This window comes from Hyperolius riggenbachi, chromosome 11 (genome assembly GCF_040937935.1).
Source record: "Hyperolius riggenbachi isolate aHypRig1 chromosome 11, aHypRig1.pri, whole genome shotgun sequence".
Taxonomy (NCBI): Eukaryota; Metazoa; Chordata; class Amphibia; order Anura; family Hyperoliidae; genus Hyperolius; species Hyperolius riggenbachi.
The window spans coordinates 55,581,378-55,597,427 of record NC_090656.1 but is presented as its reverse complement, the minus strand read 5'-3'; the positions used below and the strand labels follow the sequence as shown (position 1 = coordinate 55,597,427).

The following is a 16,050-nucleotide window of genomic DNA, read 5'->3' as shown; positions in this document are numbered from 1 at the left end:
CAGGTTTGGGGAATACTGAGATAGGGTATTTCCAGCGCAGCACACCGCACGCCATGTAAACTACCCCACACAGACTTTCATTGCCCTAGCATTAGGCTATAGCAAAATGCCGTACCACACTGTGCCAGTGTGTAGGGCTCCTTAGACTGCCATGGATGTCTATAGGCATGTGTGTTTCCGCACCCATGCACCACGGACGTTTTAGCACAAAACTCCTTCCTGCTGCAGGGGACATCTACACTGGTTTTTTGTTTCCCAATATTCCTGTGTCGTGCATGTCTGGAGGCATTTAGGAGAAAGTTTTGAGCCAGCGCCATCTTTCTACTTGACTTGTGATATGCAAATTATTTGATGTTGATGTAAAACTGTGCAAATATTACTGCAAATCTATGCAGCTTGAAAATGGGCCTTTTAAATGCACCCACTGCAAGATTTGGTTAGTTAATTTACATTTCAGATTTTTATAATAATTAGCCTATATCTGCATAACTCTCAATCATCTCAAATGTATTTACATCTCAGTGACATTCCCTGTAGACTAATGTGGACATTGGTGCATGAAGATTTAGGCAAGACATTTAATCCATTCAATTGCAGCACGGAATTCCCTTTTTGAATCCCAGCCAGGGCCCAGGGTCCCACATGCCAAAAACAATCAGATAAGTTAACTGGCTTCCAAATTTGGCCCTAAACTACAATACATCCACTACACTTTACTAACATAGAGATATGACTATGGTAGACATTAGATTGTGAGCTTCTCTGAGGCAATCCAGGCAGATGGGGCTGGAGGAAGACCCAGGTATGTATAACATTTTGATTTTATTCAGCTCTGAGTCCCTTTAAGTGTTAAGATACTATACTATGTCCAGTGCTGCTGAAGATGTCGGCACAATATATATGCTTAATAATATTAATAATAATTATGTAGCTTTTAAAAATCTTTATACTGACAGTCTTATGCTGGGAATACACCATGAGTTTTTTCGACAGACAGATGGCTCGATAGATCATTTCCGACACGTCCGATCTGATTTCAATCGTTATTATGAACGATTTTTTCATAGAAGTGAATGGAAATCGATCGGAAAGTAAATCTGCCCAAACAAATTCATCATGTATTCCCTGCATAAGGGTTCAAATTTAAGTAACGTAGTAAAGAACAATACAGTGATTGTTCTTTACTACGTTACTTATCTCATTACTGGTCACACAATGTTCCTTCACTAAAAGTGACATTCTCAAAGGAACTCTTAATTGATTTTTGCGACCATTTTAAAGCAAAGATACTGACGCCACACTTTCTCATATAGAAGTAGCAGGACCCACAAATGTAATTATAAAATAAGACCTGGCAAATATTGTTAAAAAAAAAAAAAAGAGAAATCCAATGTACCTGTCAGGTTATTCAATAGTTTTTCCATGTTCATTGTTGCAAACAGTCCCTCATCAGATTAGGACACCGTGACATGCTGTGACTGCAGTAAAAACATAACAAAGATTGTTACAATGCCATTTAAAGCTTTGACAAATTCTAAGTCATTGCAGTACATCTTATTCAAGGACAGAACTGGCTTCGGCAAAGCATGTATTGAGCAAGCATATCTCGCTCCCAGCAGGAGACTGATGAAACTGTAAACTGCTGAGATCGGAACATACCCCAAGGCCAGTTCTCCCTTCCTACACGCTATTTGGTATTAACGATCCCGCCGACTACGCCAACTCTTCTACAAAGGCTAGAAGGCCATTTGTGGCAATAATGAGCACATGGCAGTGCAAGGCAGGATTAGTTACAGTTCTTTACCTAGTATGGGCTCTTTTTTTGTTTTTTTTGTTGCAGCAATACTCCCCTCACTTTGAAATCTGTGACATGGAAATCCCCATCCAATGGAAAAGTCTGTTGCACCCTTTTCTCCTTAACCCATCTCTTAAACGAGTCTGAAAATTATAGTAAAGTTTACAAATTGAGAAATTCCCCCCACATTTTCTGGTGTTTGATAGAATTTGTGAATCAGTCTTCGGGAAGACTTACATCAAACTCATTCAGTCTTCACTTCTTATAAAACAATCAATAGATGTAACTTAATTTATTAAGCTTCTTCTGAACTGGAGAACATTGAAGAACGTGAGTGATCCTGCAATCTCTAATGATTTATGCCATGTGTGATTTTAGTGACAGGTCATCCCTTAAGAATGACTGTGAAATAGACAAAAGATTGCACTCATCTAATGAGGTTATACTTCATGTCAATCTCAATCAGCTCTGCAATTTCTTACACCCGCATTTATGAATAATACAAGAGGTTTCTTTAAATTCCTCCGTCTGGCTGCCAATACTTGGATATGGAAAGTGCAAATCATCTTGTGACACGTCCTTGTCACCCAACTGTCTTGAAAGAAGAGGTTATTATATGAAGGTGCAGAGAAAGCTAATGGCACAATTCAATAACCATTTTACACAAAGGATGCTACAGTTGTAACCATCACAGTCCTGGAACCTAAAGCTCCAAAATGTCTTGAATGATGATTGTTTTAGAGGACAGTCTGGCAGAAAGCAGTGCCAGTCGCTGCTCACTGGTCTCGGCCAAGCTAGATGTATAGCATGGAAAAGAGAGAGTAAGAAAAGTTATGAGGACAGCGGCAGATTGATGATCACCACAAATGATAGTTTAAGCTGTCAAAGTGTATGTATGTACAGTGGGTTGCAAAAGTATTTGGCCCCCTTGAAGTTTTCCACATTTTGTCACATTACTGCCACAAACATGCATCAATTTTATTGGAATTCCACGTGAAAGACCAACACAAAGTGGTGTACACGTGAGAAGTGGATCGAAAATCATGCAGGATTCCAAACATTTTTTACAAATAAATAACTGCAAAGTGGGGTGTGCGTAATTATTCGTCAATACTTAGAACCACCTTTTGCTGCAATTACAGCTGCCAGTATTTTAGGGTATGTCTCTACCAGCTTTGCACATCTAGAGACTGAAATCCTTGCCCATTCTTCTTTGCAAAACAGCTCTAGCTCAGTCAGATTAGATGGAAAGCGTTTGTGAACAGCAGTTTTCAGATCTTGCCACAGATTCTCGATTGGATTTAGATCTGGATTTGACTGGGCCATTCTAACACATAGATATGTTTCATTTTAAACCATTCCATTGTTGCCCTGGCTTTATGTTTAGGGTTATTGTCCTGCTGGAAGGTGAACCTCTGCCCCAGTCTCAAGTCTTTTGCAGTCTCCAAGAGGTTTTCTTCCAAGTTTGCCCTGTATTTGGCTCCATCCATCTTCCCATCAACTCTGACCAGCTTCCCTGTCCCTGCTGAAGAGATGCACCCCCCGAGCATGATGCTGCCACCACCATATTTGACAGTGGGGATGGTGTGTTCAGAGTGATGTGCAGTGTTAGTTTTCCGCCACACATAGCTTTATGCATTTTGGCCAAAAAGTTCCATTTTGGTCTCATCTGACCAGAGCACTGTGAGAATCCGCTTAGCTGCCTGTGCAGGCAGGCAGCTTTTTGACCATTGTTTAGGTTTGCATGCTGCAGGACTCTGGAAAGAAGAGCTTCTGTCAGTTTTGCAGCTTGTGCTTGCAGAGGAATTTGCATACGTTGTCATGCAAATTGCCTGGCCACATTCATTGGAGGCGTGTACTATAAGTACTATGTCTTTCCCACAATGCTTGGCTGGTCATAAGGAGTCTTCCTGTGAAACACTCTGGAGAGTGTCAGCCATGCTCTTTGTTTGAAGATCAGCTTAGAGTAATTCCTGGAAACTGTGCTAGGCAGGTTCCCTAGTGCAGTTAGGATTGTTTATCTGTTTTGTTTGTCTGTTGCGATTGTCCTGTCCCAACGGTGGTCGACAGGAAATTGTTCTGATCTCTGTTCTTGGAGTATAGCTGGTGCAGCGGTTGCTACCAGCTATCTCTTCTGTTCTGTCTCCTTGGATCGCGCTAGCCACTTTGCGCTAGCGCTGTGGATCCTTCTGTTCTGCCTCCCTGGATCGCACTAGCATCCTGCGCTTGTGCTGTGGATCCTTCTGTTCTGCTACTCTGTACCTGGATCGCACTCGCTTCGCGCTAGTGCTGTGGATTCTTCTGTTCTGTCTTCCTGGATCGCGCTAGCCACTTTCGCTAGTGCTGTGGATCCTATCTCTCGCTTGTCCCTGTTTTCGTGTGTCTGTCTTGTCTGCTACGACCGCTTGCTGGAGGCTCGGTGAGGTAACCGTTAAGCAAGCGTTCGCGTCCTCTGTTTCGTGTTTGACTGTCGATGGTTAGTTAGGCGTGCTGGTCTCTGTTGTGCTTATCACGTGGAGACTGCGCATAACCGCGTGCACTGTTGCGAATGAGTGCGGTGTTCGCGGTTAGCTAGCGTTTGTTATTTTCCGCATCTCCTCATTGTATGATTTGCTGTGCCTTTGCTATCCTCGTATTCTGTTCTGATCTGCCTTGTGTCACTTCTGGCAATCGCCTTTCTTGCGGTTGCATTTCTGTTTCGTATCTGCTGTTGTGTGTGCGCGATCGCGGGGTGGCGACTAGATTGGCGCACACACATACAACCTGTCCCTTTGCTCGTTCTCATTCACAATCGCTTCTCTTGCGATTGCGTTCTGCGCTTCGTACAATTCCTGTCTGGCATTTGTGGAGGTACAGAGGATTGGTTCCTCTGCACTCCCCAGCGCCATCTGCCGACAGGAATTTCCCTCTACGGGTGCGTAGCACCTTTTGCTGGGTGCCTGCAATTATACGCTTGTGGAGGATTTCCGCCGTATCAGCGCACGCGTTGTGCGCTGCTCACGGAGAAAGTTCCACAACCGTTACAAGCACCTTCTACCACATGGTTGCTGTGTCCCCCACATGGCTTGTGGTAAACTGCAAACGGGACTTCTTATGCTTTCTGTTAACAATGCCTTTCTTCTTTCCACTCTTCCATAAAGGCTAACTTTGTACAGTGCATGACTAATAGTTGTCCTATGGACAGAGTCTCCCACCTGAGCTGTAGATCTCTGCAGCTCATCCAGAGTCACCATGAGCCTCTTGACTGCATTTCTGATCAGCGCTCTCCTTGTTCGGCCTGTGAGTTTAGGTGGATGGCCTTGTCTTGGTAGGTTTACAGTTGTGCCATACTCCTTCCATTTCTGATTGATCGCTTGAACAGTGCTCAGTGGGATGTTCAAGGCTTTGGAAATCTTTTTGTAGCCTAAGCCTGCTTTAAATTTCTCAATAACTTGATCCCTGACCTGTCTGGTGTGTTCTTTGAATTTCATGGTGTTGCTCCCAATATTCTCTTAGACAACTTCTGAGGCCCTCACAGAGCAGCTGTATTTGTACTGACATTAGATTACACACAGGTGCACTCTATTTAGTCATTAGCACTCATCAGGCAATGTCTATAGGCAACTGACTGCACTCAGATCAAAGAGGGCTGAATAATTATGCACACACCACTTTGCAGTTATTTATTTGTAAAACATGTTTGGAATCATGTATGATTTTCGTTCCACTTCTCATGTGTACACCACTTTGTGTTGGTCTTTCATGTGGAATTCCAATAAAATTGATTCAGGTTTGTGGCAGTAATATGAAAAAATGTGGAATACTTTTGCAACCCACTGTATGTATGTATGTCTATCAATGAACCTTTAAAACCACTTTATCATGCAAATGATAACATCATCTGCAGAAGCCGTCACTAGAGGAATCCATAGATCAGGTGAGCCGGTGCTACCATTGCACTTTATTATACACGGAGGGGACACAGGCAGGCAGAGAGGGGGACACAGGGGGACACAAGTGGGCAGAAGAGGGACACAGGGTGACTGTTATGTAACAGGATCTGTTGACCGCACCATTGAGATATAAACCACCCAAGCACAGAGTCTAAATGACCACGGCATTTCACCAGCGTCCCCCTAGTGGAGACTATGGACTTTGCTGCCTAGTCCCCACTAGGTTGCGCTTAAGGTAATCCCTCAGTAGTTTGGAGAACAGGAGACACCGCGTTGCGGAGTAAAGAACCAAGGCGAGGTATCAGAATCAGCAAGCAAAAGTCGTAGTCCATCAGTTCAGAGGTCAGGGCAGGCAGAGTTTAATCACGGACGGGTAGACAAGTAATGGGTTGGGGCAAGCGGAGATCAGACGTGAAGAGGAACAAGCCAAGGTCAATAACGGGTAATCAAATCAGAGTAACTGCGGACAGAGTACTAAGTAACACTGCTGGCAAGCTGTACAGACAATTCCACTACTTATGTCAAACTATCTGCAGACCCTACCTCCACTTTTCAGAAAAAATTTAGGAATTTGCTAAGAGGAGGAGTGATGTCAGGCTTCCTGGATAACAAATTGGGGGAAGATTTGTTCCCTGAATATCCGAGGAGACCTGTGATTTACTTCCTGCCTAAGGTCCATAAGTCCCTGGTGGACCCCCCGGGCCGGCCCATTGTCTCCGGGAGGGGCTCTGTAACAGAGCCTCTCTCAAAATACCTGGACCATGCCCTTAGACCTCTACTGTACTTTGTTCCATCGTATCTGAAGGACACTACGCATGTCCTTAGAATGGTCGAACAAGTTAAATGGTGTAAAGGGGACAGCCTTGCAACCATTGATGTGGTTAACCTGTACAACAGGATACCACAAGAAATGGGTGTTCGGTTGGTCCAAGAGATGTTATTGGCCACCAAGTTGGTGGATCAATCGGAAAGTGATTTCTTAGCTGAATGCCTTAGGTTCGTCCTGGGACATAATGCGTTTAAATTCGGTGATGTCTGGTACAGACAAATATCGGGGACGGCAATGGGGACAGCGGTGGCCCCCACATTTGCCAATATTTTTTTGGCTAAGTGGGAGGAAAAATACATCTACGGGGACAGCAATCCCTATAGATGTGATCTGAGGGCATGGTCCAGGTATGTTGACGATGTGCTGGTCATTTGGGGTTCCACCAGGGACCGATTTAATTCCTTCATGGAATATTTGGACCAAAATGACAGAAACATGCTATTCACGGGCGAGTGGGGTGGAGATATGGTCAACTTCCTTGACCTCACTCTAGAGGTACACGATGGTGAGTTAATCTCTCGGGGACATAGGAAGGCGACAGCTACAAACTCGGTTCTACATCACCAGAGTTACCATCCCTCCCATGTAAAATCAGCCATCCCGTACAGCCAATATCTCAGATTGAGAAGGAATAACTCTAAGGATAGGGATTTTGAGTCACAGGCAGTTGAAATGACCAACAGATTCGTTGAGAGAGGCTATGATACACAGGAATTGGAGTCAGCTCTAGATAAGGCTAGAAGAATCAATAGAGAGAGTCTGTTAAAGGACAAAACAGCAGAACCCGAGGATAGGTTCGTGATGACTTTTGACTTCACACCTATGGCCAATAGAGTGAAGGAAATCATAAATAAAAATTGGTACATTTTGCAGCAAGATGGTGGATTCGGTCCCAGAATCCACAATCCTCCAATGGTGGCCTATAGAAGGGGCCCCACTTTGGGGTCCTTTGTAACCAGAAGTGAATTTGTAAAACCTCAGATAAAAACCTGGTTAGGCACAAAAAGGATGCAGGGTTGCTTTCCATGTGGACATTGTCCCACGTGTGAACATGTTGACAAGATTAAGAATGTAAGATTGGGTCACATTAATTTTCAAATTAAAGATTTTATAACCTGTAGAACCGAGTTTGTGGTATACGCCCTCCTATGTCCCTGTTTATTCTTTTATATAGGGAAAACCACCCGCCCAATGAGGGAAAGATTGGTAGAACACATTAGGTTTATTAGAAAGGGTAAAGGTGGAGTCCCAAGGCTTGTGGAACATTTTAAAGAGGTGCATCAAAGTGACCCCTCTTATTTAAAGATGGTAGGACTATTCTCTGTAGTAACCCCTAGAAGAGGGGGAGATAGAGAGAAACTGCTTTCTCAAAAAGAATCGACTTGGATCTCGAGGACTGAAGCAATGGGCCCATTGGGGTTCAACGATAGAAATGAATTTAGCGTTTTTTTGCAGAAATATTAAGAGTTTAGTGGCATAAATTGCACTCTCCTTGCCTTCACCTGACTTTGGGGTGTCACTCTCTGTGGTATCTCTCTTTTTCTCTCTAGTCCTTCATAAGCATAACTAACCCTAATAAGCATGCGTAACTTTTCTTTACCTTGGTAATGGGATCTTCCCCTTTAAGTGATGAATATATGTCTTTCACTCAAGGTTTCCCCTGGACATCTTGCTCAAGTGCGGCCTGGATACTCGCAAACTCACCCTTGGCTGTGTGGAGCCCATTGCATGGTACACAATGACTGCTTCTGACGGGGGCGGTCTCTGACCTTCTTCCGGGTGGACGCAGCAAAACTAGGATTCTAGTAAGTTGCCATGACAGCGACGCTTGTACAAGCGCCGCTGAGCGTGGTGACGTGACCATGATTGCCACCAGCATGAGGCTGCGCTCAGTGATGACGCGCGCCCGTGCTGGAGGACTTGGGCCAATCACGGACCAGAGGTAAAGAAGTGGGCGTGTGTCACAACACGTACTTTAAGCGCCCACTCGGTCTGCGGCATTGAGCCTTATCCCCGCCGCGGAGAGCAGCGGTCCACGAGGAAGCTACTTAAGCGAAACAATTGTCGACCCGACAGGTCTCTGTGGGTGGTTTGATCCGACTGACGGTGATGTATTGCTGATACTTCCACTGTACCATTTTGTCTATTGAATTGCGGAGCTTGCAAATAAATATGACAGTTTAAACACCAGCTGGTGCCCATGTGAGGATATTGTTTTTGATGACAAGCTGTACAGACAGACAGCACCAGTGTGCAGGGCTGGTGAGTTTAAATAGGCACACTGGTGCCAATTGTGAACGCCACGCATGCGCACGAAAATTCGAGTCTGCATACTGCGCATTCAAACGGAAATCCGCATCACAGCTGCACACGCGAACTAACTGATGCGTGCATTTGCGCATGCAAACTAACGGACATCTGCAATTGTACATGTGCAACCCTGTGGTAAATCTACCGCTGACATCACACCAAAGGGCGTAATGCCATGACACAGACACACAAAATGCCGGCTAGTCTTGCATGCACGCGTGCAAGAAGACGGCCGACAAGAGCAAGGATGGACATCCCGGGAGGACAGCCGGTAGGCATGACAGTGACACAGGCAGGGAGAGGGACACAGGAGGACAAGCGGGCAGAGAGGGGGACAAAGGAGGACACAGGAGAGCAGAGAGAGGAACAGAGGCGGGCAAAGAGGGGGGCACGGGGACACAGGAGTGCAGAGAGAAGGAACAAACGACACCAAAGGGGGACAGAAGAAGAAACAGGAGGGCAGACAGGCCCATGGGGGGCCAAATAGGAAACAGTGGAGAACACAAATAGGACAGAGGACACAGGGGGACAATAGGGGACACAGGAGGACACATGGGGGCACAATAATTGGGGGGAGAACATCTACAAGATGCTCCTGAACTATGGATGCACCAGGTTTAGTATAATTCTTTTTTCCTTGTTTTTTTGCCCTCTAAACCTAGGTGCGTTTTATAGTCCTGAGCCTCTTCTATCCTGAAAAATACGGTAATTTATCAAAAAACTGCATGGCAATTCACTAAGATTTTTCCCTTGTGCAGTATTTTATTGCAGTACAGGGAAAATGGATGAAAGATGTGATACAGACAGCATTGCTTATTATACTGACAAGTAGAGAGCAAGTCCAAGCTGCATGAAATTAACATACCATTTATATCTGCTCAAAACCATTAGTATCTTATTTATCATTTTTAATGACTACATTATGTTGTTATTGAAATGTTGTTAAAATTAGGGAAATATATTATTATTACATTTCCTGTAATCCTGAATAGTGTAATTAGTTTTCCGCTTTCCTCAGCTCTGTTTCCCCCCTTCTATAACCTTCCAAATGGGTGTCAGTTACCAACAGCTCCAGGCTGGAGACACGGAACATCTCACTTGTGTTACCGCATGTGATAATCTCTGTGAATTCACATTTACTGACAGCTCCAGGCTGGAGACACCGAACATCTCACTTGTGTTACTGCATGTGATAATCTCTGTGAATTCACATTTACTCACAGCTCCAGGCTGGAGACACCGAACATCTCACTTGTGTTACTGCATGTGATAATCTCTGTGAATTCACATTTACTCACAGCTCCAGGCTGGAGACACAGAACATCTCACTTGTGTTACTGCATGTGATAATCTCTGTGGATTCACATTTACTGACAGCTCCAGGCTGGAGACACGGAACATCTCACTTGTGTTACTGCATGTGATAATCTCTGTGAATTCACATTTACTCACAGCTCCAGGCTGGAGACACCGAACATCTCACTTGTGTTACCGCATGTGATAATCTCTGTGAATTCACATTTACTGACAGCTCCAGGCTGGAGACACGGAACATCTCACTTGTGTTACCGCATGTGATAATCTCTGTGAATTCACATTTACTGACAGTTTCAGGCTGGAGACACCAAATGTCTCACTCGTGTTACCGCATGTAATCATCTCTGTGAATTCATATTTACTGACAGCTGCAGGCTGGAGACACCGAACATCTCACTTGTGTTACCGCATGTGATAATCTCTGTGAATTCACATTTACTGACAGCTCCAGGCTGGAGACACCGAACATCTCACTTGTGTTACCGCATGTGATAATCTCTGTGAATTCACATTTACTGACAGCTCCAGGCTGGAGACACGGAACATCTCACTTGTGTTACCGCATGTGATAATCTCTGTGAATTCACATTTACTGACAGTTTCAGGCTGGAGACACCAAATGTCTCACTCGTGTTACCGCATGTAATCATCTCTGTGAATTCATATTTACTGACAGCTGCAGGCTGGAGACACCGAACATCTCACTTGTGTTACCGCATGTGATAATCTCTGTGAATTCACATTTACTGACAGCTCCAGGCTGGAGACACTGAACATCTCACTTGTGTTACCGCATTTGATCATCTCTGTGAATTCATATTTACTGACAGCTGCAGGCATCGAACATCTCACTTGTGTTACCGCATGCGATAATCTCTGTGAATTCACATTTACTGACAGCTCCAGGCTGGAGACACCGAACATCTCACTTGTGTTACCGCATGTGATAATCTGTGTGAATTCCCATTTACTGACAGTTTCAGGCTGGAGATACCAAATGTCTCACTCGTGTTACCGCATGCAATCATCTCTGTGAATTCATATTTACTGACAGCTGCAGGCTGGAGACACGGAACATCTCACTTGTGTTACAGCGCACTGGCGCACGGAAGGGGGTATTCCGGGTGTACGGAATACCCCCCTGCACCGAGACCGGAAGTGGTATTTCCCATTGGCGACCTCCTCTGAATCCGAGCAGCGGCAGCTGCAGATGGTATAGCGCAGCTGCCGCCTGCTTGTGTGTGCGGCGAGGAGGTCGCTCTCTCTGACGAGCGGAGGGGGGCCCCGGACCGCGGCGCAGAATACATTACCTGTCTCGGCGGCGGCCGGCGGTGATGGCGTCCCACTGATCTCCATGGCTACAGTAGGACTCTGAAGACGTGACGTCACCGCGCCACGCATCCAGCCGCAGCGGGCACGCTCCTTCCCCTGATTGGACTGACTAGTCTTCCGTAGTGATGCTGGATGAGCTCGGGCGGTCTCTCCCCTCAGGCAAGTGCAGCCAGGGCTCACTTAGGAGGTAGGGCCGGCGCCGGGGGGGATGTTTGGAAGCCAGCCATTCTGGCTACATATACTGGGCATATACCCCTGCTTCATAACTGGGCACATATACCCCTGCTTCATATACTGGGCACATATACCCCTGCTTCATATACTGGGGACATATACCTCTGCTTCATATACTGGGGACATATACCTCTGCTTCATATACTGGGGACATATACCTCTGCTTCATATACTGGGGACATATACCTCTGCTTCATATACTGGGGACATATACCTCTGCTTCATATACTGGGAACATATACCTCTGCTTCATATACTGGGGACATATACCTCTGCTTCATATACTGGGGACATATACCTCTGCTTCATATACTGGGCACATATACCTCTGCTTCATATACTGGGGACATATACCTCTGCTTCATATACTGGGCACATATACCTCTGCTTCATATACTGGGCACATATACCTATGCTTCAACTAGGCACATATACCCCTGCTTCATATCTGGGCACATATACCCCTGCTTCATAACTGGGCACATAATATACCCCTGCTTCATAACTGGGCACATATACCCCTGCTTCATATACTGGGGACATATACCTCTGCTTCATATACTGGGCACATATACCCCTGCTTCATATACTTGGCACATATACCCCTGCTTCATATACTGGGCACATATACCCCTGCTTCATATACTGGGCACATATACCCCTGCTTCATATACTGGGCACATATTATACCGACAACATACTGGGCACATATACCCCTGCCTACATATACTGGGACATATTATACCCCTGCCTACATATACTGGGACATATTATACCCCTGGTTACATATACTGGGCACATATACCCTACATATACTGGGCACATATACCCCTGCCTACATATACTGGGCACATATACCCCTGGCTACATATACTGGGCACATATAACCCTGACTACATATACTGGGCACATATACCCCTAGTTACATATACTGAGCACATATACCCCTGGCTACATATACTGGACACATATACCCCTGCCTACATATACTGGGGCCATATACCCCTGGCTACATATACTGGGACATATACCCCCTGACTACATATACTGGGGACATATACCCCCTGGCTACATATACTGGGGACATATATCTCTTGCTACATATGCTGGGCACATATATCCCTGGCTACATATACTGGGCACATATACCCCTGCCTACATATACTGGGGACATATACCTATCTAATCTATACTGGGGGGCATATACCTATCTAATCTATACTGAGGGACATATACCTATCTAATCTATACTGGGGACATATACCTATCTAATCTATACTGAGGGACATATACCTATCTAATCTATACTGGGGACATATACCTATCTAATCTATACTGAGGGACATATACCTATCTAATCTATACTGGGGACATATACCTATCTAATCTATACTGAGGGACATATACCTATCTAATCTATACTGGGGACATATACCTATCTAACCTATACTGGGGGCAACTATATGGGCTACCTATACTGGGGGGGGACCTATAGCTGGCTACCTATACTGTGGGCACCTATATCTGTCTCCACGTTGGGGGCGCATCTTATGCCCTCGCCCTGGGTGAAATTTAGCCTAGAAACTGCTCGTATTTGGCTCCACCTACACCATGTTTTGGTCACGCCCACACACCGCTTTCAGGAATCCCCCCCTTGGAAATCCTGGATTTGCCCCTGCAGCACATGATAATCTCTGTGAATTCACATTTACTGACAGCTTCAGGCTGGAGACACCGAACATCTCACTTGTGTTACCGCGTCCGCATGTGATAATCTCTGTGAATTCACATTTATGGAGGGATGTACCTCACAATTCTGTAATTTACCTCACTGATCAGCACTTTTAGTTTTCCATGTGATAACAGCCTTAGTGACTTGACATTTAAAAAAATATTTGGTAAATGCTTAATGAATTGAAACCATAAAATTAAATCCTAGGGAATTGACCTTCGTGAATCTTATAAAATATAATCAGCGTCTCCAAACTTAAAGGTCATAGTTCATACACAAGGGTCAGGTATAGGCATGAAAATATACAAATGTCAATATAAGAGGCCCACAGCAGTGAGCTCCTAAAAATTAGCTCATGAAACCTTCAACAGAAAAAAACCCACCTTAATCATAAATCATAGCATATAAACTCCCTACACAAAAGCCACCAATCCATATGTCAGTACAGAAGAGTCATTTATCTGTCACCACTGGGGATCAGCTGATGTGGGATAAGTGTGCTTTCTGGTTGCTTGAGACGCACTGTTAAAAATAGACCTATCTAATACAGCACTTTACCCCACTCTAGATACCACAAACTCTGTATTCAATGTAAAAATACAGTAATTGAAAGTACGGTATATTAACCTTGGAGGAGCCGTGGAAACTAGTTTTTAAGCACAACAGATGAGAGCCGAGACAAGGTCTTCCAGCACCCAAGGCTGAGACACCAAAGCGCCCCTCCACCCCTCGCACCCCAGCCCTAACACACAGATTGTATTAGAGTAAGGTGCCCCGTGGCTAGTTATCTGGCGTTCAAATTCAGCAGGACTTCAATTTACACACCATTATCATACCTCCTCCATTGAGTTTCTTGACCTCACTCTATATATAGAATCCAATCACATCATGACAAAAACTTTTTTTTAAACCAGTCGATGCCAACAATTATATACATTTCAAGAGCTTTCACCACCACCCTTGGATTACTAACACCCCCTACAGTCAATACAGAAGAATACATAGGAACTGCACTGACCAATCACAATTTGATATACAATCCGAGATTCTCACAAAAAAATTCACAGATCGTCATTATCCCAAAAAACTTATCAAAGATGCAAGACATAGAGCCAAATGTTCCAACCCCCCGACCACCATTAGCCAACCTTCCTATACCACAGGCCCACCCCGGTTCATTACTCGTTACAATGCCCAACATTTGTCCATCCGCAATATTCTAAAAAATCGTTGGGACATTCTCATGCAAGACCCCTACTTACGGCCCTTATTACCCACAGCACCTCCAATTACATATAGGAGAGCACTGAATCTCCGCAACCTCCTAGCGCCGAGCAAATTACGTACAACTAATGAACTCTCCCCTCCGCAAGCACAGGAGCCTGGCTGCTTCCCCTGCAACAAGAACCGCTGCACAGCTTGCCAGTTCATCAACACCTGTGCTTCCTTTGTTTCCTCTAGCACCAATTTTCAATATCCCATAAAAAACACCTCACCTGCGAATCCAAATTTGTCATCTATCTCATTTCATGCCCTTGCCGTCTCCAGTACGTGGGGAGAACTACACAGTTGGCCCGCAGCAGAATCGGGCAACACAAAAGAAACATCACCAATAAATTCCCCCTTCACAGCGTTTCACGGCACTTTTGCACCCACCATGACATTAACCCACAACTCTTTAGCATTACACTCCTTGACTCTATTGATGCTAGTTTACCAAATGCGTTCGAACAACTTAAAAAACATGAAATGTACTGGATACAAACTCTAATAACCCTCATACCTGGGGTCTGAACGAAGTTTTGGAAAAAATCTACTAAAACACTACCTATTCCGTTTTTCTTTTATCTCTGGCCGCTCTCTTTTATCCTTTTATGTGTAATATTTTTAGTACTCCTATTTTTAGTACTTTCATTATTTATATTTGTATTTTTCATTTTTAATATAGCAACGTTCACCTTTACAACAATACCTCAGGCTAGATCATTATTTTTACATAGCTGTACATTTACACATCTGTATATTCACATTATTTATATCAATAAGTAGAATTGTTCATGATTTATACATCTTTAATTGTCTTGTTTTACTTTGTCTTCTTCCTCCTTTTTATCTCATTGTTTTTACCACAATTTTTTTTTTTTACAACTTGTCCTCCAATGTTTATGTTTTTTTTTTTTCATGAGTATTTATTTGCCTTTTTGTATCAACACCAGCTATAATTTTGTTACATTACATTTGCGATGCCAAATGTATTAATTTATTAATTTCATTCCTGCCATAATTAATATTATGTTCATATATTATTTTCTTATTTACTATCCCCTGGCCGGGATTCGAACCCTGGTCTCCCATGTCAAAGGCGGTGCACTTAACCAGTACTCTATTGAGCTAGTACTGTACTCAGCTGCACATTTGGTAACCATGATACCTGTATCCAACCCCCCAAATACCCAACACACTGAACACAGGTGGTGAGAGCCCATTGGCTACTCGCAAGCCCGCCCTAACCCCACCCACCCTTCCCAAAAACCCAATTCACTGAACACAGATGGCGAGAACCCATTGG

At 44.3% G+C, this 16,050-nt stretch overlaps 1 long non-coding RNA gene across 3 annotated transcripts in view; it reads right to left on the bottom strand.

The window, feature by feature from the left end:
- The window catches only part of LOC137538445 (uncharacterized), a 281,561-nt gene that overhangs the window by 109,801 nt on the left and 155,710 nt on the right, over positions 1 to 16,050 (bottom strand). For all 3 annotated transcript variants that reach the window (XR_011024789.1, XR_011024787.1, XR_011024790.1), the window contains one exon: positions 1,397 to 1,478. This is a non-coding gene — a long non-coding RNA (uncharacterized lncRNA). The remainder of the gene's footprint in view (positions 1 to 1,396; positions 1,479 to 16,050) is intronic.